The 25189-nt window shown below is 42.8% G+C and overlaps 2 long non-coding RNA genes across 4 annotated transcripts; both read right to left on the bottom strand.

Annotated features, from left to right (window-relative positions):
- Positions 1 to 349: 349 nt before the first annotated feature.
- On the bottom strand, positions 350 to 4360 carry LOC112129958 (uncharacterized). Its single transcript, XR_002912287.3, has 3 exons — positions 3152 to 4360; positions 792 to 909; positions 350 to 647 (listed from the first exon to the last, which is right to left on the bottom strand). It is a non-coding gene; the product is annotated as an uncharacterized LOC112129958 (long non-coding RNA).
- A 1438-nt stretch (positions 4361 to 5798) lies between these two features.
- LOC134760314 (uncharacterized) lies at positions 5799 to 24931 on the bottom strand. Of its 3 annotated transcripts, XR_010137655.1 has the most exons (4): positions 22943 to 24931; positions 18910 to 18939; positions 17980 to 18092; positions 5799 to 11285 (listed from the first exon to the last, which is right to left on the bottom strand). It is a non-coding gene; the product is annotated as an uncharacterized LOC134760314 (long non-coding RNA). The 3 variants fall into 3 exon arrangements; XR_010137654.1 differs by having other exon boundaries at positions 17980 to 18939; positions 22902 to 24931; XR_010137653.1 differs by having other exon boundaries at positions 17980 to 18939.
- Positions 24932 to 25189: the final 258 nt, after the last annotated feature.

The following is a 25189-nucleotide window of genomic DNA, read 5'->3' as shown; positions in this document are numbered from 1 at the left end:
GTTCACTCAGAACAGCTGCAAAACCCCTAGTACTTCTGTGTCACCCATTTCCCTACAGTTCCCAGAGAGGCAATCCCATTCAAAAGCGTGCAACCCCTCCCAAATCCTTCTTTGTGACTTACAAAAAAATTCCCAGATTTTCTTTTAAGTATTCATCCCTGATGATAAACAATCTATATTTTTCCCAAAAAGAATGCCCCCATTCTCTGCAGTCACTTGAGGGTTATTAACATGTTCCTTTACAAATCCTACAGAACAAGTGGATTAGCTATAGCCCCTTCACAGTTGGGGTCACTGAGGTCGAGATAGAAGAGGGAACATGCCCAGCATGTAAGGTGTGATCCACTGATTGGTTAACAGATTCACCGAGTGCTGTTTATTAATTGATGTAATTCTTACAATAGCAACATTATCCTCATTTTATACATGTGGAAAGAGAGGCACAGAGAAGTTGAGTCACTGCATTTGGACCCACAGGTAATAGGTGGCAGTGTGGCCACACACCAGAGCCCTTGCCTGGATTACCATTCTGGGTATGCAGCCGCGAGTATTCCTGGAGGCTGAAGGAAAGGATCCAGACTCAGTCTGCGGAAATGCTCTGAGTCCTGGCTGCTCCAACATGACCCTTCTCTCCTGCTCACATATTCCTGAAGGAAAACATGGGACTCTGTGAAGTTTAATCCAATAAAGAATGGGGCTCTTGACTGCAAACCTCTCTAAGGAATGATCATCCAGTAAAGGGTATGCGAAACAGAATTATTAAATAAAGAGGTGGAATGACTTTAACCTACCAATCCTTTCCCCAAGACTGAAAGCGGAGAAAAAGAGACGGGGGCTGCTTATTTAATTGTATTTCTAGAAAGCAGGCTCTGATAACCACTTGCTCCTGCCATCTTGGTAAGTAGATTCCTGCACAGAAGAGAAAGAAAGTCATCAAATCCAAATAACTTCAAGCCAGCTCCCAAAGCAAGACTGGCAAATTGCTCAGCTGACAGCAGGTAAGAGGACTTCCAGGGAGAGGCGCTCAGGGGGCACCTCCCAGCTGTGGCTGCTGGAGTTGGCAAACAGAAATGCCTGACACCCAGCGGAATTTGAATTTCAGATAAACACTGAATAATGTTTGTGTCTAAGTATGTCCCTGTTGTTTAGCAATTCAAATTTAGTGGGGCTTCCTGTATTTTATCTGGCAACCCTAATCCCAACACTAAAAAGATAATAAGTACATGGTATAGTTTCCCTAGATGACTAAGGGTTCCTACCTCATTATACCCTGAAGACCTGAACTTCTTTCACTAAAAAGAACATGAAATTGTACATTCACACATTAAATAATGTAGGGAATTAAAATATGTCTGATAGAAATCAAACCAACCAGCAAGGCGCGGTGGCTCACGCCTGTAATCCCAGCACTTTGGGAAGCCAAAGCAGGCGGATCACTGGAGGTCAGGAGTACAGGACCAGCCTGGCCAACATGGCGAAACCTCGTCTCTACTAAAAATACAAAAAGTAGGCGGGCATGGTGGCGCACGCCTGTAGTACCAGGTACTCGGGAGGCTGAGGCAGGAGAATGACTTGAACCTGGGAGGTGGAGGTTGCAGTGAGCCAAAATCGCACCATTGCACTCCAGTCTGCGTGACAGACCAAGATGCCATCTCAAAAAAAAAAAAAAAAAAAAAGAGAAAAAAGAAAAAAGAAATCAAACCAACCTACAAGTAGTGTGAGGGGGATGTTATTACTGCTGCTGTTCGTCCCTAGTAAAAGGAACAATTAAAAGTTGTTGAAGGCAAGATGCGATGGTGTGCACATGTAGTCCCAGCACTTTGTGAGGCCAAGACAGGAGGACCACTTGAGCCCAGGAGTTTGAGACGAGCCTGGGCAACATAGCAAAACCATGATTCTACAAAAAGAAATTTTAAAGCTAGCTGGGTGTGGTGGCGCATGCCTATAGTCCAAGCTACTCAGGACGCTGAGGCGGGAGGATCGCTTGAGCCCAGGAGCTCGGGGCTGCAGTGAGCCATGAGTGTGCCACTGTACTCCAGCCTGGGTAACAAACAGAGCAAGACCCTGTTTTTTTTTGGGGGGGGATGGAGTCTCACTGTGTTGCCCAGGCTAGAGTGCAGTGGTACGATCTTGGCTCACTGCAACCTCCGCCTCCGCCCCCAGTTCAAGCAATTCTCCTGCCTCAGCCTCCCGAGTAGCTGGAATTACAGGCACCCGCCACCACGCCCGGCTAATTTTTGTTTTTTGTTTGTTTGTTTGTTTTTGGAGACGGAGTCTCGCTCCGTCACTCAGGCTGGAGTGCAGTGGCGCCATCTTGGCTCACTGCAAGCTCCGCCTCCCGGGTTCAAGCGATTCTCCTGCCTCAGCCTCCTGGGTAGCTTGGACTATAGGCACGCACCACCACACCCAGCTAGCTTTAAAATTTTTTTTTGTAGAATCATGGTTTTGCTATGTTGCCCAGCCTCCTGAGTAGCTGAGGCTACAGGCGAGTACCACCATGCCCAGCTGATTTTTTGTATTTTTAGTAGAGACGGGGTTTCACCTTATTAGCCAGGATGGTCTCAATCTCCTGACCTCGTGATCTGCCCAACTCAGCCTCCCAAAGCGCTGGGATTACAGGCGTGAGCCACCGCGCCCGGCCTAATTTTTGTATTTTTAGTAGAGATGTGGTTTCATCATGTTGGCCAGGCTGGTCTCCAACTCCTGATCTCAGGTGATCCACCCTCCTCGTCTTCCCAAAATGCTAGAATTATAGGCGTGAGCCACTGCGACCGGCCAAGACCCTGTTTCTAAAAAGAAAAAAGGAAGAAAGAAAAAGTTGTGTAAAGATGACTGGGCTGGGAATGAAGAGAAACGGGTTCTAGTTCTGCGATGTCCAACCCTATAATCAGCTCCACCGGCTGCCACACAGCTTTCTTCCTTCCCCCACACTTCAGCTCAAATCCTGGGAATGGCTCACGTATTGGTAACGGCGGAGGCACCAGGGAAGAGGGCCTGAGGTGGAGGATTTCTGTATTTTTGTGTGGCTTGCGGGTTGAAACCAAAATATTGCTTAATATTTAAAAGTGCATATCTAGTTAATACAATTAGATATTTTAACAATTCTATCCACAATATAGGCACCTGTTTTCATTAAAAATAAGAATGATACCTCTGTGTCCCTAAAGAGAGAGCTGGAGAGGAGCGGGTGTCACGGGCTCTGCCACTAGTGAGCTCCGGGTATCTGATTATTTTCTGAGGGTCAGATTCCTCACGTGTGAAACAAGCTGGACTGAAGACCAGCTGGACTGAAGGTCTCTTGGCATTCTAGAACTCTTTGACTTGACAATTCCTCAACAGGCTTTTGTAGGCTGCAGGAATTTCCTAACTCAGAGAACGGAGTCAGTATCACCACTTAGCTAGTTTCGGCTAGGGGACAAAGTACCTCCAGCTTTATTGCCAAATAACAACCACAAAATGTGGCTGGGCATGGTGGCTCACACCTGGAGTCCCAGGACTTTGGGAGGCAGAAGGGGTGGATCACTTGAGCCCAGGAGATGGAGACCAGCCGGGGCAACATGGTAAAACCCTGTCTCTGCCAAATATAAAAAAATTAGCCCCGCGTGTTGGTGCCTGTTATCCTAGCTACTCCGGAAGCTGAGGTGGGAGGATTGCTTGAGCCGAGGATGTAGAGGTTGCAGTGAGCCAAGATGGCACTACTGCACTCCAGCTTGGGCGAAGGGAGTGAGACTGTCTCAAAAAAAGAAAAATAAAAACCAAAACCATAAAATGGAAAGGACCGAACCTTAAGTAAAAAAAAAAAAAAATCCGTATTAAATAATAGCAGCATTCATTCTTCTTCACTAGCAAAACATGCCAAAGCAGCAGTTGTTCAAAGGCAATTGCCTCTGGCCCGTGCCCACAGCCTCCTTTTAAAAGGAAATTAACCCTCTGAGTCATGACACAAGCATATTCACACTCCAAGTGAGAGAGGAGTCAGATAGCATCATAAACCTTCCACCCCAACTGTCTGAACAGCTTCAGAGGATTCTGGAATTACTGCCCTTTGGGCCATTTTCCATGTGGGAAACTTCCACACAGTCACTGTGTTTACTTGCTTACTGACTGGCAGTAACCATGAGTTCCCTAGGCTTCACACTCTACCCACTGTCAGCTCATTGTGCAGGTAATAATTCCTCAGTTACCCACATTTATATTTTGTACCTTAATTGTTTCATTCTAAATGTCAACAAAACCCATTAGCAGGTGTCTGAGGTTGGTAGAAAGCCTACAACTCCTCACTATCTAATACTAGGAGTAAAAGAAAACATAATGGCTATTTAAATATGGCCACATCAAATGCATTGAAATGTACAATTCAAATTCCAGTGGATCTAAATTGAAAACTATTGTCAGAAAGTTCAAATCTTTGAAAAGTATATTTAATAACACTTTTTAAAGTTATTAAATTGCAACAGAAAGACTTCGAGTTAGAAAAGCTGAATTGCCTTTAAAGTAACATTAATGATAATAAAAATTCTTCTTATTATAAAAATGTTTGGGCTGGGTGTGGTGGCTCACAGCTGTAACTCCAATACTTCGGGAGGCCAAGGCAGGAGAATAGCTTGAGGCTGGGAGTTTGAGAGCAGTCTGGCCAATATAGCAAGACCTCACTTTCTGCAAAATTTTTTAAAAATTAGCTGAGCATGGTGGCACATGGCTGTGGTTCCAGCTGCTTGGGAGACTGAGGTGGGAGGATCACTTGGGCCCAGGAGTTCCAGGTTGCAGTGAGCTATGATCATGCCATTGCACTTCAGCCCGGGTGACAGAGCAAGAGGCTGTCTTTATAATTTAAAAAAAAAGCGGGGGGTGGCGTAAGCATCCTTTTCCTTTAATAACACAAAGTATTTAACAATATGTTTTGCTCCATTTGTGTTCGTGACAGTGGAAGTAATGGTCGGTGAAAATATTATTCAGGAACAAAGAGACCTTTGGATTCCTCTCACTATATATCAACACTCAAAATGAAGGGGGAGCACTTTTTTCTCTGTTTTCTTTTTGGATCAGTGTGAATAACTCACCAAGATCAATTAGTTCCCAAAGCAGATCTAGGGTAGCTCTCTATCCAGCTGAAATTCACCTGATGATTGCCAAATCTTTCATTTTGTTTTTCAACTCTACCTGTGCTTAACATCTGGTTTGGGATTTAAAATAATTCATTTAAAAGCAAAAGTGAAATGGATTCTCCCCTCTGGAGCTCTGGGAGACAGAAGAGTGTTCTTTGCATTCTACAGTGCGCGGCCCAGTTTTCTTGTGGGGCCAGGCTTGTGTTTGACAGTCCCCAGGGACCCTGCAACAACTGCAATAGTCCTAGCCTTCCATTAAAGGCACTTTGGGATCTGTGATGAGGCACCAGGACTACCGTACAGGGCTCCCTGCTCTGCCTGCTGCCAGAGTCTTCTGTGGCCACTGCCTGAGTTTGAGGGCAGTCAGGGTGGTAGACAACTGACAGGTATATAGAGTTACTGAGACAGCTCCCAGAAGTGCCCCAGAGTGCTGGGGCCCTGGTTCTGGATTTTCTATGTGCAGTCCCCAGGGTTCAGACCTTTACATTCAGGCCTGGAAAATCAAAAATGCAGTTTTCCTTTTGGTTCATTCAATGAAGCCATCTTTCAACATCTTTTCTGCATCCCTGGATCTCCTCAAATTCTTCCTTCCACTCCTTTGGGGAAGTCAACCTTGCAGTCTAGAACTCATCCATGACTTAATCATCGTTGGTGGCTCCCCTCCCTCCCTCCCTCCCTTTCTCCTTTCTTCCTTCTTCTTTCCTTTCTCCTTCTCTCTCTCCCTTCCTCTCTGAAACTCTTTTGTTTCTCCTTCTTTGTTCTCTTGCTAAATTTCCCATCTCTGTCCCACTTTCCAAGCCTGGAATCTTTCAGAAGACTGCATGGGTTATTCTAGAGCAGCACTGCTTAATAGAGATATAATGTGCAGCACATGTATAATGTGAAGTTTTATAGTAGCTGCATTTTATTTCATTTATTTTATTTTTTTGAGATGAAGTCTCAGTCTGTCGCCCAGGCTGGAGTGCAGTGGTACGATCTCTGCTCACTGCAACCTCCACCTCCCAGGTTCAAGTGATTCTCCTGCCTCAGCCTCCTGAGTAGCTGGGATTACAGGCGCCTGCCATCAGGCCTGGCTAATTTTTGTATTATTAGCACAGACAGGGTTTCATCATGTTGGCCCGGCTGGTCATGAACTCCTGACCTCAAGTGATGCACCCGCCTTGGCCTCCCAAAGTGCTGGGATTATAAGCATGATCCGCTGCACCTGGGGAAGCTGCATTTTAAAAAGTAAAAAGGAACAGATGAAATTATTTTAATAACATTTATTTAAACCAATATATTTGGGTATTATTTCAATGATAGTATCATCTCAATATGTAATCAATATAAAAGCTGAGAGAGATTTTGCATTCTTTTTGTCATACTAAGACTTTGAAATCCTGTGTGCATTTTATACTTATAGCACATCCCAATTTGGACCAGCAGCATTTCTTTTTTAAAAAAAGTCTTCTTGTATTTTTAATGGACAAGTGATAACTATATATTTACAGGATACAATGTGATGTTTCAAGACATGCACACATTGTGGAATGATCCTATCAGCAGAGCAGCCACTTTTCAAGTGCCCAGTAGCCACATGTGGTTGGTGGTGGCCATATTGGACAGTACACATGTAGAGACTAATTTGCCCCCACGTTGTTGTGGCAGGGATTGATAATTACCTCCCAATGTTTATTTTCCCTTCCAGTTTAATAATAGAACTTCAGTTGTTAGGTTTTATTTCTTAGCTTCCCGTGCAGCCCGGTGTGGCCACGAGACCAAGTTCAGATCAACAAGATGTAAGTGACAGCTCAAGATTCCACCTTTCTCCTTATGGGGGAAAGACGTGTTCTTTGTCAGCTCTACCCTGTGTTTAACATCTGACTTGGGATAAAAGATCTTTACAGAGGAAGAATAAGCTGACTTCTCTCCTCCGGACTTTGAGAGAGAAGAGTGTTCTTGGTATTGTTTCCTCAGTTGGACTGAGCCCTGAAATGCCTTCACAGAACTGTCATGGCAGCCTTGGGCTCTTAGCCCCTGTACTTCTCTGTGAGAGAAATAAACTTCCGCCTTATTGAGGCCATGGGTATTTTGAGCTTTTTTAAGGCTCCAAATCTGAACCGATTCATTTCCATAAGACGGTTTTTGCCTACAACAAAATCAGCCACAGCAAGTAGCAGGTAACCTTGGAAAATACTTTGTGGCAATACTTTGCATCTTATCTTACCGTGTCTGTCCTCAGAGATGTTCTGAGTGTCTCTACCCACACAGACTCTTTGACTCACTGAATAAGCATGAAAAGGGGGTTCTCTCATAGCCTCATTGAGAGAGAAACAGACTTACTGATCGGGATTGCCTGAAACTTTCTGCTGCTGTATGCTTTAGTGGGCGGGAAAAGGTCAGTGATATAGACCAAAGTTTTAGACTATATTTAACTTTCTTTAAGAGTTAAAGTTGAAAAATAAAATTTTCCTGGCTCACAAGGGTCAACTGGAACATCATGCTGTACACATCTGAGTGTCTGCTATCTCATTCTTTTTTTTTTTTTTTTTTTTTTTTAGACGGAGTCTCAATCCGTTGCCCAGGCTGGAGTGCAGTGGCACAATCTCAGCTTACTGCAACCTCTGCCTCCCAGGTACAAACTATTTTCCTGCATCAGCCTTCTGAGTAGCTGGGACTACAGGTGTGTGCCACCACACCTGGCTAATTTTGTATTTTTAGTAAAGATAGGGTTTCACCATGTTGGCCAGGCTGGTCTTGAACTCCTGACCTCGTGATCTGTCCACCTTGGCCTCTCAAACTGCTGGGATTACAGGTGTGAGCCACCGTGCCCGGCCTGCTATCTCATTCTTAATGAAAGGGTTTCCTCAAATTCTTTAGAATACGTGTCTTTGGCTGGGCCCACTGGGGGCTGATGCCTGTAATCCCAGCACTTTTAGGCCAAGGCAGGAGGATCCCTTTAGCCCGGGAGTTCAAGACAAGCCTAGGTAACATAGTGAGATCCCATCTCACTATTTAAGAATTAACCAGGGGTGGTGGCACATACTTGTAGTTCCAGCTATTCGGGAGGCTGAGGCAGAAGGATTGCTTGAGCCTGGGAGGTCAATGCTGTTGTGAGCCATGATCGCTGCATTTCAGCCTGAGTGATAGAGCAAGACTCTGGTCTCAAAAACAACAACAAATAAAGAACATGTGTCTTTCAACTAGAAAGTGCTCCAAAGGCAATTCAGACCAAATAAACGGGAAGATAAGGTGCAACGAGCAAAGTTGTGTTGAAGTGACTCTGGTAGATGCCATGGGTCATCTAGACAAGGAGCTTTTGTGACCAGAAGCCTTACTGCCCAAAGTGATCTACAGATTCAATACAGTCTCTATCAAAATTCCAATAACATTTATTTTTACAGAAATTGGCAAAAGATCCTAAAATTCATATGGAATTATCAAAGACCCTGGATAGGCTGGGCAAGCCTGAGCAAAAAGAACAAAGCTGGAGGCATCACAAACAGTATGGTACTGGCATAAAAAATAGATACATAGATTAATGGAACGTAATACAGAGCCCAGAAATAAACTCAAGCACACACAGTCAACAAATTTTCAACAAAGGCAGAAGACACCATGAGGAAAGCACTGTCTCTTCAATAAATAGTGCTGAGAAAATTGGGTGTCTACATGCAAAATAAAACTGGACCATTATCCAGCACCATCTACAAAAATCAACTCAAAGTGGATTAAATACTTAAACAGAAGCTCTGAAACCATAAAAACTCCTACAAAAAGATTTGGGGAAAATATCTTTGACATCGTTCTTGGCAATATATTTTTTTTTGATAGGACACCAAAAGCACAGGCAATAAAAGCAAGAATAAACAGGACTACATCAAACTAAAAAACTTCTGCGTAGCAAAGGAAACAGTATACAAAATGAAAAGTCAGTCTACAGATTGGGAAAAAATATTTGTGACCCACATATCTGATAAGGAGTTAATATCCAAAATGTATAAGAACTCACACAACTCTGGGCAAAAGACTTGAATAGAGGTTTCTCCAAAGAAGATACAAAAACAGCCAACAGGTGAAATGAAAAGTGCTCAACATCACTAGTCATTAGGGAAATGTGAATAGAAACCACAATGAGATATTATCTCACACCTGTTAGGATGGCTTTTACCAAAAAGTCATTAATCCTTCTTACAGAGAAATAGTAAAGGTGTGGAGAAGAGAGAACTCTTGTACACTGTTGGTGGCAATGTAGATTCGTACAGCCACTGTGGAAAACAGTATGGGGGTTTCCTAAAGCAAGTAGAAATAGAACTACCATATAACCCAACAATCCTTCTTCTGAGTATATACCCAAAGGAAATGAAGTCACCACCTCGTAAAAACATCTGCACTTCCGTGTCCATTGCAGCGTTATTCACAATTGCCAAGATATGGAAACAGTCAAAGTGTCGATCAACAGATGACTAGATGAAGAAATTGTAGCATGGATACACAATGGAATGCTATTCAGCCTTAAAAAGAGCAGATCCTGCCATCTGTGACAACATGGATGAGCTTAGGGGACATTATGCTAAGTCAAATAAGCCAGACACAGAAAGAAAAATACTGCATGATCTTACTTTTAAGTGACATCTAAAAAACTAAATTCAATACATTGAATATGTAGAACCAGAGAGTAAAAGGGCAGATATCAGAGGTGAAGGGAGCCTGGAGGGGAAGGGTCGAAATGGGAAGATATAGGTCAAAGCGTACAAAGTTGTGTAACTGTTGAATGAATAAGTTTAGAAATCTAATGTACAACATGAGGACTATGGTTAATAATATTCTATTTTATACTGGTAATTTGACAAGAGAGTAGATTTTAGGTACTCTGATCTCACACACACACACACACACACACACACACAGAAGAAAAGTAGCTATAGAGATAATGTACCAGTATATCAATTTACTTGACTATAGTGACCACCTCACTATGTATATGCATATCAAGATAAGTATATTGGCCAGGCACAGTAGCTCACACCTGAAATCCCAACACTTTGGGAGGCAAAGGCAGAGGATTGCTTGAGTCCAGGAGTTCAAGACACACCTGGGAAATATAGTGAGATCCCGTCTCTACAAAAAATTTAAAAATCAGCTGAGCATGGTGGTGCGTGCCCATAGTCCCAGCTCCTTGGGAGGCTGAGGAAGGAGGATTGTCTCTACAGAAAAAAAAAATTAGTTGGATGTGGTGGCATGTGCCTGTAGTCCCAGCTACTTGGGGGTGCTAAGGTGGGAGGATCACTTGAGCCCAGGAGTTGGACGCAGCAGTGAGCCATGGTTGCACTGCTATGCTCTAGCCTAGACAACAGAGTGAGGCTCTGTCTCTCACGAAAAAAAAATGATAAGTATATGAAAATATGCTGTACACCTCAAATACGTTCAATTAAAAAGGAATAAGAAAGTAAGAAGTAGCAATTTTTTCCATTTTCCATAGTTATAACATTGAGAATAAATTTAGTTCTGTTGATCGAAAAATAAAAATTTTAAAAAATAAGTCATTTGGTTTTTAAAAGTTCATTAGCAATTGTCTCTGTGACAGTCATTTTATTTCCCTTGCACCTTTGTGGCTGAGGTTTTGTGTAGAGACATGGGCATAAGGAGGACCCTGAGTGGGTCCCCTGAAATGTGGACACAAAGCAACCACCAGTCCACATTCCTCAGTCCACAAGGATGTCACGTGAGACTTTTGCTAAGTGTCTTGCTAAAATAAGTCATTTCTGACTATGATATTTTCCTGCTCGTCCAGTGGAGTGCTACGGCATGGGAACAAGGTTGTCTGGCATGAGCTCAGATTTCGGGGAACTCATGAGAGTGCCTAGCAATCATTACTTTCTTTAATAAATACGCACAAAGCCCCTTCAATCATCTGTTCCGGAGTTTTGCTGAAGCTCAACATTAAATGTAACCAGCACACAGACCCGTAAGTCACCTTTCCTGTTGTGTTGGAAAATCTGGAACTCATTTACCCATCTCCGGTCTTTTGCTGTCTCTCCATTCCCCCCGGTTTCTCCAGTTCAGATGGTCCTGTAATCACATCTGCAAGTTCTTTCAGGACTCTGGGGTGCCATCTATCTAAGCCAACAGCCATCCCTGCTCTCATTTTAAGCAGTTAGATGCTCTCTTTGCCTGTGTCTTGGGTTGAAGATCATTCTGCTTGAGAGAGAAAACAAAAGCTTTGTCTTTTGCGCTGTTTTATCAGATACATTACATTTTTTCATTTACATTGATGATCTTTCTTTTTGTCTTTCCTGGTTCTATCAGGGCAAAATGTTATTTGCTGTCCCATATATCCTTTACACTGCAAAATCTCATTAAGTAGATATCAGTTTAATTCAAGATATACTATCCAGAGCTGCAAAGATTCCCTTGCTGACTATAGGATCCATTGATATGATAGATTAATTTGTATTATTATAAACATACTGAAGGATTCCACATGTAGTTCTATTTTTCCCTATTCCTTTGAGTTTTGAATTAATCTTGAGTCTTTGTCATATGTTACCAACAAGTTTTTAAATGAGTAAGTATCAGAAGTAACGTACATCATGTACTGAATCACAGCATTCTGTTCTCCATAAATGATGTCAGTATCAGAAGGTACATATTTCTTTCTCTCCATGCTTCCTGTCAAGTGAACATGTTTACATGCCCATTCATGGCTGATCTATCAGATCTCTGGACACCAAAGAAGGCCTGCAAAACCTTACACATTGGCCTGTTTGAGGACCAAACCAACTGAAAACCTGTATTGGCTGCGTGAGTCCCAGTTCCCATGAGGGATGTCACCCAGCCACCAGGTGCTGATGCAGTGCACTGCTGCAGGGGAGGCCTCTACTTCCTCCAAAGCTGGTAAACTCTCACTGTAGGATTTCCACTGAGGGGCATGGCAGCACTTTCCTAAGGGGGTTGCAGAAATAACCCAAGAATCATCCCCCTTTCCTCCCATTGCGGCCTGTTCTTCAGTGCATTTCTACATTTGGCTGTAGCGCCTCAGCCATTGCAGGAAAGGGAGTCTGGGAGAAGGTTAATGGGAGAAAGGCCCCTATAACTGCTTCAACTTGAGCAGATTTATTCCTGTTTTCAAAACATATATTTGTTGTATTAGTCAGAGTTGCTCAGAGAAACAAAATGAATAGATGACAGATAGGTAGATGGATAGATAGATAAATAGATGAGAGAGGACATGTTAGAGGAATTGGCTCACTCTGTGATGGAGGCTAATAAGTCCCTTGACAGGCCATCTACAAGCTGGAGAATTTGGGGTGCCAGTAACATGGCTCAGTCCAAGTAAAAAGTCCTCAGGACCTGAGGGCCACTGGTACAAGTCCTGGAGTGCAAAGGCCAGAGATCCTGGAGTTCTGTCTAAAAGCAGAAGAGCGTTTCCCAGCTCCAGAAGAAAGAGAGAGAGACCAATTTGCCTTTCCTCTGATTTTGTTCTATCTAGGACTCCAGCCAATTGGATGGTGCAAATCTTCCCCACTTAGGCGTGTCAGAGTGACATGCCAGTCTCCTCCAGAAACACCCTCACTGACACACCCCAGAATAATGCTTTATCAGTTCTTTAACTTGACACCTAAAATTAGCCATCATATTTGGCATCCTTGAAAGATTGTGTTTCAAAAAAAAATCCTTCAAGATGGCTTATAGTAATAACTATCTTTGGAGGCTACTCATATCTGCCCCCCACTTAAGGGCGGCAGGTTTCACAAGTAAAAATACATGATGTTCAACTGAATTTGAATTTTGGATATGTAATGAAGTTTTTTGGGATTAGTATGTCCCATATTTTTCATAGGACATATCTACACTGAAGAATGATCAGTTGTTTACATGAAATTCCAAGTCAGCTGGCAGTCCTTCCCTATCCCAATGAACCAGCAGCCCTTTGTCCCACTCCAGAGCCTGACAAAGCATGCCTTGTCTCACTGACCCCTGTTGTTGATGAGCCCTGCGTCCTTCAGCAGCAAAGTAGGGCCACGCCCCTCAGGCCCGGCCTCTGTCACTCTCTCTTCTCACTCCTGCTCCAGGCGACGCGGACCCAGGTCACCTTAACTTTGATTATAAGAACCAATGCCCCTTTTACGCTTCCGGGGCAGGCTGACTTTCATGTCTCTTTATCACTGGAAATGACCGCACATCAGCCTTTCCAGCTCTAAGCTGGGAAACAAAATCCTTAAGTGATTTCCCCAATAGAGGCTCTTAGCCGAGATTGTCGATCTACAGCTGGCCGGGGTTAGGGGTGAGGGTGGCGGGGGCTGACAGATCCCGAGGAAGTGCCCAGAGGTTGAGGGAGGTGGGAAGGAGGAAATATGTTCTGCCACGGCTGTAAAAGGAAGGGAAGGATCTAGAAGATGGCTTTAAAAAGGATCCCATCTAAGATAGCAAAGACATCTGACCGCGTGCTTCTGGTATTTCCCATCGTTTCTCAGCAAAGAACGAGGAGTCTCCGAGGTGGAGTTTGAGTGCATTCGCGGATCTACCATTTAGGGGCCTCGCGCAGCCAGCCATAAGCCAGCTGTGGAACCTTCTTGCCCTTTTCCCCAAGGAACGGGTGCTAGTGCCTGTCCTGCTGGAGTTGCTTGGGCGTTAAATGAACTAATTCTCAAAGTTGGATTCCTGTCCCTTCTCTTCTCCATTTTCCAGAATTAAATTTCTCTTCTCTCACTAAATAAAAATGAAGTTAAGGCCGGGTGGGGTGGCTCACGCCTGTAATCCCAGCACTTTGGGAGGCCGAGGCGAGCGCATCACTTGACGTCCGTAGTTTGAGACCAGCCTGGCCAACATGGTGAAGCCCTGTCTCTACTAAAAATAAAAAAATTAGCTGGACTTGGCGGGGCACGCCTCTAATTCCAGCTACTCGAGAGGCTGAGGCACGAGAATCGCTTGAACCCAGGAGGCGGATGTTGCAGTGAGCTGAGATCGCAGCACTGCACTCCAGCCTGGGCGGCAGAGCGAGACTGTCATAAAAATAAAAGTGAAGTTAAACAAAATAAAATGATTATGCTTCAGAGAGAATGAAGTGAGGAGGAAAAAAAGAAAATAATCACCTACAAATATTGACCTTAAAGCAAATTATACAACTTAGTTTGAAAATATGCCAATCTGCCTGGGAATATGAGGAGATTCTGTTGATGGACAGTGGACTGAACACACATATTTACTGCTTCTCCTTCCAGAAACATGACTGAAATTATGGCAAAGGGACAAACAAAAGCTGTAAACACACAGAACAAAGAGTACAGGAGGGAAGACAATAGCAAAGGCCGAAATCAGAAAGAGTGGTGAGCTGACTCAGCTCCCCGTAAGGCAGCTTGATTTCCCGCGGGAAGCACAAGGCAGCCGGGGAAATGGCACGGCAGTTCCTTCTGGAAGAGAGATAAAGGAGGGAATGGAACAGGTTGGGTACATCCTTAGGACCCTCCCTCTAAACCTTCAGCTGAGTAAGCCCCACCTCGTTGCGGGGGTGGGCGGGGGGTGCAAGTTGCTTCCTGAATGTTGGCTGTCAGGTGTAAATCCCCCAGGCAAGAAATCGAATTTTTTTTTTCTGCTGGGGAAGCTGATCAGCATGAGAGAAAACTACCTAAAAATCCTGAAACTGAGGGTGTGGAAGAGTCCTCATTGAAGAAGCCCAGCCTCCAAGCAAGCCCAAGCCCCCTTCCATATATGCAAAGTATTCAAACAGCTTTTTAGTAGTTAAATTTTATGCAATGACAGGAAGCCAAGAATGATCAGACATCTGAGGGGGAGTTTCTCATATGAAAAGTGTAGTTCTAAACATCAGTTGGGGGAAAAAATCAATTCAGAGGAAACCTGGACTATACATAGAAGTGAAAACTTTAAAAAAAATCAGGAACGTTCTCACAGAGATGAACAAATATTTTATCCATGCAACAAAAACAAGATGTCACCAAAGAAGTTTTCAGGAAAAACCCAACTCTTTTTTTTTTGAGACAGAGTTTTTGCTTTCATTGCCCGGCTAGAGTGCAGTGGCACAATCTCGGCTCACTGCAACCTCTGCCTTCCAGTTTCAAGTGATTCTCCTGCCTCAGCCTCCCAAGTAGCTGGGATTACAGGCACCCGCCACCACAATGCAGCTAATTTTTTTGTATTTTTAGTAGAGACAGGGTTTCACTATGTTGGTCAGGCTGGTCTCGAACTGCTGACCTCATGATCCACCCGCCTCGGCCTCCCAAAGTGCTGGGATTACAGGTGTGAGCCACCATGCCCAGCAACCCAACTCTTAAAAAATTAAAGTACCCACATTTAAGATGCCTGTAACCATAAGACACCCCATTATTTTCTGTACCATTAAAAAAAGAAAGCCAGGCATGGTGGCTCACTCCTATAATCCCAGCATTTTAAGAGGCCAAGGCAGGAGGACTGCTTGAGCCTGGGAGTTCAAGACCAGGCTGGCTTATAGAGAAAGACCCCATCTCTACTAAATTAAAAGATAAAAATTAGCCTTGTGTGGTGGTAAACACCTGTAGTGAGCTATGATCATGCCACTGCATTCCTGCCTGAGCAGCAAAGCAATATCTTGCCTCAAAAAAAGAGAAAAGAAAAGAAAAAAAAAAAAAGACCGCTAACCAATGTATGACACTGCTTAACATAAGTTTTGCCTATTGAAAAGGTCTTTTAATGTTACTTAGAGATAAATGTATTAAATATCACCATTGTTTGTATATATAAAAGAAAAAATAAGCAAAACGCTTTACTTAAGGAATTCATAAACATCTTCACATTTAAAGTGTGAGTCCTCTGAAACTGGTTCCCACCTCAGAATTATTGACATTGTTTTTTCCCCATTTAATATCTTTCTCCACATCATTAAGAGTATTGATGATGCATTATATTTTAGCTAATTGTTCCACTAGTGTGTCAGGGATTTTTTTCTAAGCTATTGATACCAAGTTTTTAATTTTGAAGCTAGTACTTAATTTGGCTTTATTTAACTTAAATAATCATTTCACCTTTTCTCCATTGAATCACATCACTGAATATCATGGTGTTTTGGTCCAAGGTCCAAGGAAGCTTCTGACAAACTAAGTTTTAATGCTTCAATGATAAACCTGTACAATGCACAAATTGGTCATACCAACTCCTTGTTGCTTTGAAAGTTTTCTCATTTATTCCAAAGGATTTGACATTTTTACTGCCTTCAGTTGCATTTCCTGACATGTAGTATCAACATGTGTGGCATCAACCATGCATATAACCCAACTGAGGAGATGGCAAGCTTGTGAATACACAGGCAATGGCAATGACACTGTGACTGGTGCCTGAACAATGGTCATTGTCATTGTTCATTATTTATGTAGTACATGCTGATCACAGAGGTTATAAACTGAAAAATATGCATCTTAGAATCAATTAAGAACATTTAAAAAATAGCACTCACAGGCCGGGCACGGTGGCTCATGCCTGTAATCCCAGAACTTTGGGAGGCTGAGGTGGGCAGATCACGAGGTCAGGAGATCAAGACCATCCTGGCTAACACGGTGAAAACCCATGCCTACTAAAAATAAAAAAATTAGCCAGTGTGATGGCATGCGCCTGTAATCCCAGCTACTCAGGAGGCTGAGGCAGGAGAATTGCTTGAACCTGGGAGGCAGAGGTTGCAGTGAGCCGAGATCACGCCATTGCACTCCAGCCTGGGTGACAGAGTGAGACTCCATCTCAAAAAAAAAAAAAAAAAAAGAAAAGAAAAGAAAGAAAGAAAGAAAAAGAAAAAAATAGCACTCACTAGAACTGATGGAAGATAAAATTTAAGAAATCTCTCAGACAGTAGGAAAAAAAAGACACAGGAAAATAAAACGAAAGAGAAAAGATAAGAAAATTAGAGAATCAAACCAGAAAGTCCAACAAATGAATAACGAGAGTTTGAAAGAGAAGAGAGAACAGAACATAATGGAGAGAGAAAACAACAAAGAAATAATTTGAGAACATTTCCTGAAACTGACCTATGAGAGTTTTCAGGCCCAGCACTGTGGTTCACACCTGTAATCCCAACAATTTGGGAGGCCAGAGGATCACATCAGCCTAGGAGTTTGAGACCAGCCTGAGCAACATAGGGAGAACTCATCTCTGCAAAAAAATTTAAAAATTAGCTTGGTGTGGTGGCACACACCTGTAGTCCCAGCTACTTGGGAGGCTGAGGTGGGATGATCACTTGAGCCCAGGAGTTTGCTGCCACAGTGAGCCATGATTACACCACTGCACTCCAGTCTGGGTGACAGAGCAAGAGAATCTCAATTTTAAAAACAAAAACAAAAACAAAAAAGAGCTTTCAGACGGTAAGAGCACACAAAATGCCAAGCATAGTTACAGTAAGACTTTAGCGTACATCATTGTGAAGAATGAAGTACTTAAAAGATCTTAAAAGCTTCCAAGGCTGGGCGTGGTGGCTCACGCCTATAATCCCAGCACTTCGGGAGGCCGAGGTGGGTGGATCACGAGTTCAGGAGATCGAGACCGTCCTGGCTAACATGGAGAAACCCCGTCTCTACTAAAAATACAAAAAAAAAAAATTAGCCGGGCGTGATGGCGGGCGCCTGTAGTCCCAGCTACTCGGGAGGCTGAGGCAGGAGAATGGCATGAACCCAGGAGGTGGAGCTTGCAGTGAGCTGAGATCGCACCACTGCAGTCCAGCCTGGGCGACAGAGCAAGACTCCCTCTCAAAAAAAAAAAAAAAAAAAAGTTTCCAAACAGGGCTGGGCATGGTGGCTCACACCTGTAATCCCAGCATTTTGGGAGGCCAATGTGGGAGAATTGCTTGAGGCCAGGATTTTGAGACGAGCCTAGGCAGCATAGTGAGACCCTATCTCTACAAAAAAATTTTAAAACTTACCTGGGCATAATGGTGTGCCCCTATAGTTGTAGCTACTCGGGAGGGTAGGATCACTTGAGCCCAGGAGTTTGAGGCTACACCTCTAGCCTGGGTGACAGAGCAAGACACCATCTCTGAAAACAAAAAGAAAATAAAGAAACCTTCCAAAAAAAAAAAAATCTGATTTCTTAGAAAGGAACAGTTCTTAGAATGGTTCTGGACCTCTTAATGACTACATTGTATGAAAATAAAATAAAATAACATAAAAATTCACAGGAAAATGATATTTGTATTTAGACTTCTCTTTCCAGTCAAATTTTGATTAAATATGAGACTGGAATGAAGATATCTCCAGATGTTCAAGGTCTCAAAAAATTGATCTCTGAGTACCCTTTCCCAGAAAGATACTAGAGGAAGTACTCCACCAAAATAAGCGAAAGAACCTAAAAGAAGAAGACACTGAATTTAGGGAATCCAACAAAAGAAGGATGTGAACAGTACCCCCAGGGAAAAGATGAGGAAGACCCAGGAAGACAGCTTTGTTGCAAGCCCCGAGAGTCACCAGTCCAGAGAGAGGCAGGTTGGAACATTCAGGTAGGGATGATTCCATGAAGAGACTGAGAGAAAATCAGATGTATTGAGAGGAGATTTAGACCACGGGAAAATTTAGAAATATGTTAATTATTGTATGTTGCTTAGAAAACTAAGCAAAGGAAAATACTTGACATTTACTAACTCCAGTAAAAATACAAAGTTAGCAGTAGAGGAAAAGTAATCATCGTATACTGTATGGCTTAGCTATACAGCAGTGGCTAGCATTTAGAGTCATAGTAATCAGTGAATACTGATGTAGCCAAAATTGGGATATGTAATGGGAGTATGGGAGGTGGTCAAGTAATATGTGTAGGAGATGGGGACATGGAAGGAGGCAGCGAAGAAGTAAGTCCTTACTTTCTGATGTGGGAAGTCAGCAGATGGTACCTAAAAGTGAAAAATCAAGAAATAGCAGTGTAAGTGTGCTATTAGTGATAGGAAGATAAAGACCAACAGTTGTCACTGAAAGTTTGAGAGTAGTTTCCTTCTGCTATGATTTGAATGTTTTTCCCTCCAAAGCTCATGTTAAAATGCAATTGTGATTGTGACAGTATTAAGAGGTGGGATCTTTAAGAAGTGTTCATGAGGTCATGAGGGCTCTAGCCTCATGAATGGACTCACGCTGCATTATTGTGGGAATAGGTTCACTTCTTTTTGTGCTCTCTCTCACCCTCTTTTGACCCTTCCAGTACATGGCACCTTCCACCATGTTATGTGGCAACAAGAAGACCATCACCAGATGCTGACATCTGATATTGGACTTTCAGCCTCCAGAACTGTGTGCCAATAAATTTCTGTTCATTAAAAATTACGCAGTTGAGGCTAAGTGCGGTGGCTTACACCTGTAATCCCAGCACTTTGGGAGGCTGAGATGGGTGGATCACCTGAGGTTGGGAGGTTGAGACCAGCCTGGCCAACGTGGAGGAACCCCATCTCTACTAAAAATACAAAATTAGCTGGGTGTGGTGGTGCGTGCCTGTAATCCCAGCTACTCGGGAGGCTGAGGCAGGAGAATCACTTGAACCTGGGAGGCGGAGGTTGCAGTGAGCCAAGATGGCATCATTGCACTCCAGCCTGGGCAACAAAAGCGAAACTCCATCTCAAAAAAAAAAAAAAAAAAAAAATTACACAGTCTGTGGCGTTCTATTATCACAACACAGAATAGACTAAGACATTTCTAGACATTTGACAATCAGGACTAGAAAGAAAGGGCAGTGCAAGGGACTGCTCTTTTTACAGTAAACCTTATAGAATCATTTCATTCATCAAAGTGATATGTATAATAAATAACGACAAAATATTTGGAGAGTAGAAACAATAAAAGAGGCATCGTAATGAGGTAATTACCAGAATGGGAGGCTGGGGCCCAAGTCTTTTAACCTCTGTAAGACTCAGTTTCCTCACATATAAAATACAAATTATAGTATGGACCATAATTTTCTGGGCTGTTTGCAAGGGATAAATAAGCTAAGATATATATGAAGGTTTTGTTAATTTAAAACACCATAGAAATGTAGAAAATTGTATTTATTAAGTGTATAAGGCAAAAGGCAGAGTAATAAAACTGGTTTAATGCAAAGAAACATCTGGCTCTTTGATACTTGTTTGCAGTCCTCAGAAACTTGAACTGAAAAATCTCTGTCATTCACAGTAGATGGCATGGCTAATGTTTATGGAAAAGAAGATGGTGCCACCTTCCACGGGGCACTGTGGCTGCTCTTATGAAACAAAACACCGATGGAGTCTGCAACCAAACTAGTGTTCTATGTGTGTTGTGCACATGTCCAATATGTATCATAAGATGCTTCCTAAGGTTGCTCCTGAGACATCTTGCCTACATGCTACACAAACGTGGCTGCCTTAGTCCATTTTGGCTGCTTTAACAAAATATCTTATAAATAACAGAAATCTATTTCCTACAGTCCTAGAGGCTGAGGAGTCCAAGAACAATGTGCGAACAGATTCACTGTTGGGTAAGGGCCGTTCCTCAGGCCTTCTTGCTGTGTCCTTACATAATGAAGGAGGGGAACAAAGGACCGCTTTTATAAGGCACTAATCCCATTCACGAGGGCTCTACTTTCATGACCTAATCAACTCATAAAGGTCCCACCTATTCATACTAATGCATTGGAGAAATATTTCAACATATGAATTTTGGGGGTGACACAAACATTCAGACTATAACAGGGACCAAGTCTGTGGTGTAGGTAATAATATTGCACATATTTCAAATTCTTGGTTTTGAAAATATGCTGTGGCTATGTAAGATGTTATCAATGGGGGAAGCAGGGTGATGGGAGCACACGGTACTATTTTTGCAACTTCTCAAAAGTCTAAAAGTAATTCAAAACAAAAAGTTAAAAAGTAAGTATTTAGATCCAACCAATGCCCCAATTTAAACATAATCCAAACTACATCTGGACCCCAAAGGAGGTCTGAACCCTCCAAGAACACTAGACTGTGCTGTGCTGCAGCAAATGAAAGGCTGTATGCACACCTAAGAGGCTGATCTGTTCTCACCAAGGAACAGGCTTTTCCCAATTCCGTTTTCCTGAACCATTTGTTCGTTACTTCCCCTCAAGCCACAGTTTCATTTATGCCATTAGGAAAAATTATCACGTATATTCGCCAACCTTGGGAAAAGAATATAATCATTTTGTTTTCTTTCAAACAAAGTAGGAAAGCAGAAGCCTTGGGTAACTTGAAAATCCCAACTTTGTTTTATTTAAGGGATGCCAAGACTCCTTGTGCCCTTGGCACTGTGGGTGGGGGGATTTCCTGCATGCCAAATTGCTAATGCAAGATGCATTAGCCCATAGCTTTAGAAGTTCCAGATTTCTTGGCACCAAAGGGTTATGAATAATCCTTTCCACTCCCCTTGACTGTTGGAGGACTTTCAAAATATTTTCTAGTCCTTACTTCTACTGCCCTTTGATCTTGTCAGGGAGAATGCAAGAGACCAACTTGTTTGTTTCCTGGACTAACAGCAATGCTTCTCCAACTTTAACAAACATAGGAATTACCTGGTAAAAATACAGACTCACAGGCCACACTCCTTGAAATTCTGAGGTGGGGCAAGTTGTACCCAATATTGACAATGATTCCAGGTGATCTGATGTGGGGTTGACTATATATTACACTGTGAAAATCACTGGCAGAGAGATATAAAAGATAAAGAACATCCTAAAAAAGTGCTTTGAAGGCTGGGCATGGTGGCTCGTGCCTGTAATCCCAGCACTTTGGGAGGCTGAGGCCGGGGGATCACCTGAGGTCAGGAGTTTGAGACCAGCCTGGCCAACATGGCGAAACCACATCTCTACTAAAAATACAAAAATTAGCCGGTCTTGGTGGCCGGCACCTGTAATCCCAGCTACTCAGGAGGCTGAGGCAGGAGAATTGCTTAAACTCGGGAGGCTACAGTGAGCTGAGATCACACCACTGCACTCCACACTCCAGCCTGGGTGACAGAGAGAGACTCTGTCTCAAAAAAAAAAAAAAAAAGCTTTGATGTGGTTTGGATGTCTATCCCTTCCAAATCTCATGTTGAAAGTGGAGTCTAGTGGGAAGTATTGGGTGGTGGAGATAGGTCCCTCATGAATGACTTAGCGCCATCCCCTTGGTGATGAGTGACTTCTTACTTACTTAGTTCACACGAGATCTGGTTGTTTAAGAGTCTGGGACCTCCCCCTTCTCTCTCTTGCTTCCTCTCTCACCATGTGATACAGCAGCTTCCCTTCACCTTCCACCATGATTGTAAGCTCCCTGGAGCCCTCACCAAAAGCAGATGCCAGCACCATCCTTCCTCTACAGCCTGCAGGACTGTGAGCCAAAATAAACCTATTTTCTTTATAAATTACTCAGTCTCATATATTCCTTTATAGCAACACAAACAGACTAATACATCTTTAAAAGAAAAGAAAGAAAGAAAAAGCAAGAAAGAAAGAAAGAAAGAGGAAGAAAGAAAGAAAAGAAAGAAAGAGAAAGAAAGGAAGGAAGGAAAGAAGGATGGAAAGAAGGAGGGAAGAAGAAAGAAAGAAAATTGCTCATTATCCACAAGATTTAGTTAAAAGATTACATGAAAAGCAAAGGGTTTGGTGAGGCGTGGTGGCTCACACTTGTCCCAGCACTTTGAGAGGCCAAGATGGGAGGATTCTTTGAGCCCAGGAGTTTGGGACCATTCTGGGCAACACAGTGAGACTCCATCTCTCCAAAAAAATAAAAAATTAGCTGGGGATGGTGGCATGCGCCTGTGGTCCCAGCTACTCAGAGTGGGAACTCTACTCTCTGACTTAAGGTTTCTATTTTGTCCTATTACACTTTGGGAGGCAAAGTAAGTCATAGGGCCATACCTAAAGGTCAATGGGAGTGGAGTAATGAACTGCAACCCTACCAAGTGTCTGGAGGGTGGAGAGCAAGAAATATTTGATGAATATCACAAAGGAGTCCTGCAGAGGGTATTTCAGCACAATCATTCAATTGGGAGGATCAATTGAATCCAGGAGGTTGAGGTTGGGGTGAGCAGTGATCATGCCCCTGCACTCCAGCCTGGGTGACAGAACAAGACCCTATTTCAAAAAACAAAAAAGAAAAGAAAAGAAAATCAAAGAGTTTGACATGAGCTTTGAACCATTAGAAATGAAAATGTGATGCTGGTTCATCAGCTCACATTTTAGGTATAATTTTCCTTTTAGTAATTAATCATTGAAGAATAAATAGTGGAATTGTCCAGTTATTTTCACCTCTGAGATAATGGCATTGATGGGGTTATTTCAATAAGCCTAATTGGGATAAAATGAAGCTGAATTCCTTAGTGTTTTTCCCCACGTGGTAAACACTTGCATCTAGAGTGACTGAGTTCTTTTTAAAGTAATAAGTAGAGAGTAGAAGTGGGTTAACGTATAGACTTGCTGAGATTACGTGAATTGTGAGTGTTTTCGGGAAAGTTCAAGGAGCAAATTGCATTTAAAGCTGGGGCAGTATGGTCTTCAAATAGGTTTTTTATTTCACTACTCCAAGCCAGGTCAGACTTCCCTTTCCTGAACAGCATTCCTATTAGCATCTCATTTACCTTCAAACTTGGCCATTTATCAGCTCTTCACCCACAAAACTTTTGTCCTCGGCAGGACTGTGAGTTCAGGGTAGAGCATAATCATACCATCTCCTGCAGAGCTTTGTATACAGTAACTGCACAATAAATATGTGTTGTATGAATCCATGAATAAATACATTTAGATGAGCAGCCAGTCAAACCACCAGATAAATTCCGTTTGAGAGGGGAGGAATACGTGCTCCAAAGAGCCCTGAATTTAGATTCAGAGCAACTAGTCTTTGCTTCCTCAGTCTATAACCAGTAAACCAGTGCTGTCCAAGAGAAATATAGCACAGATTACAAATGCAAGCTGCCTATGTATTTTTCCATTTTTAGTAGCTCTGTTCTAAAAGGTAAAAATAAACAAGCAAAATTAATTTTAAGATCATATTTTATTTAACTCACCCAGTGTCTCTAAAATATTATTTCATCGTGTAATTAATGTAAACTATTTTTTTCAACAACCAAGAGCAGGTAAAATATGAACTATTAATGAGATTTTTACATTCCTCCTTCATGCCAGTTTTGAATCTGGTATGTGTTTTATTGGACCAGCCACATTTCAAATGCTTGATTGCCGCTTGGGGCTGGTGGCCGTGGTGTTGAAGGACACAGCTCCAGAGTTAGGTTGACTGTGAATAAACCCTGATTTCCTTTTTTGGGACACTGGAATAATACCTACCTCATAGGACTTCTGTGAGGATTAAATAAAACCATGAAGTGTGAAGGTGTAGGGTGGCTTCTAACAAGAAGGTTTATTTCTTGCTTTCCATTCATTGATGCTTTATTTCTTGCCACCCATTCATTCAGTGGGGACTCTGCCCTCTGACTTAAAGTTTCTATTCTGTCCTATTACAGAATAATAGGTCATAGGGCCTATGGCCCTATGGGTGTGGCCGTATGACTTGCTGTGCGGCTTTGGGAGAGTTACTTAACTTCTCTATACTTTAGTTTTCTTATCTGAAAGATGGAGACTATGCCAAAAATAGTACCTACCTTATAAGATTGTAAGTCATAGGGCCACACCCAGAGGTCAATGGGACTGGGGTAGAAAACTGCAACCCTACCATGTGTCTGGAGGGTGAAGAGCAAGAAATATTTGATGAATATCACAAAGGAGTCATGCAAAGGGTATTTCAGAACAATCATTCTAATAACCATTTTTGGCTGGACGTGGTAGCTCACGCCTGTAATCCCAACACTATGGGAGGCCGAGGCCGAGGCAGGGGGATCACAAGGTCAGGAGATCGAAACCATCCTGGCTAACACGGTGAAACCCTGTCTCTACTAAAAATACAAAAAAAAAAAAAAAAAAAAAAAAATTAGCCAGGTGTGGTGGCGGGGGCCTGTAGTACCAGCTACATGGGAGGCTGAGGCAGGAGAATGGCGTGAACCCAGGAGGCAGAGCTTGCAGTGAGCTGAGATAGCGCCACTGCACTCCAGCCTGGGTGACAGAGCAAGACTCCATCTCAGAAAAAAAAAGAAAATCATTTTTACTAACTTTCTGAAGGACTCATTTCTCTAGTCCATACTACCACTAGAGACAGC

This window comes from Pongo abelii, chromosome 17, assembly GCF_028885655.2.
Source record: "Pongo abelii isolate AG06213 chromosome 17, NHGRI_mPonAbe1-v2.0_pri, whole genome shotgun sequence".
NCBI lineage: Eukaryota > Metazoa > Chordata > Mammalia > Primates > Hominidae > Pongo > Pongo abelii.
Note: the sequence above shows the minus strand (reverse complement) of the source record. Positions and strands in the feature narration are given on the sequence as shown.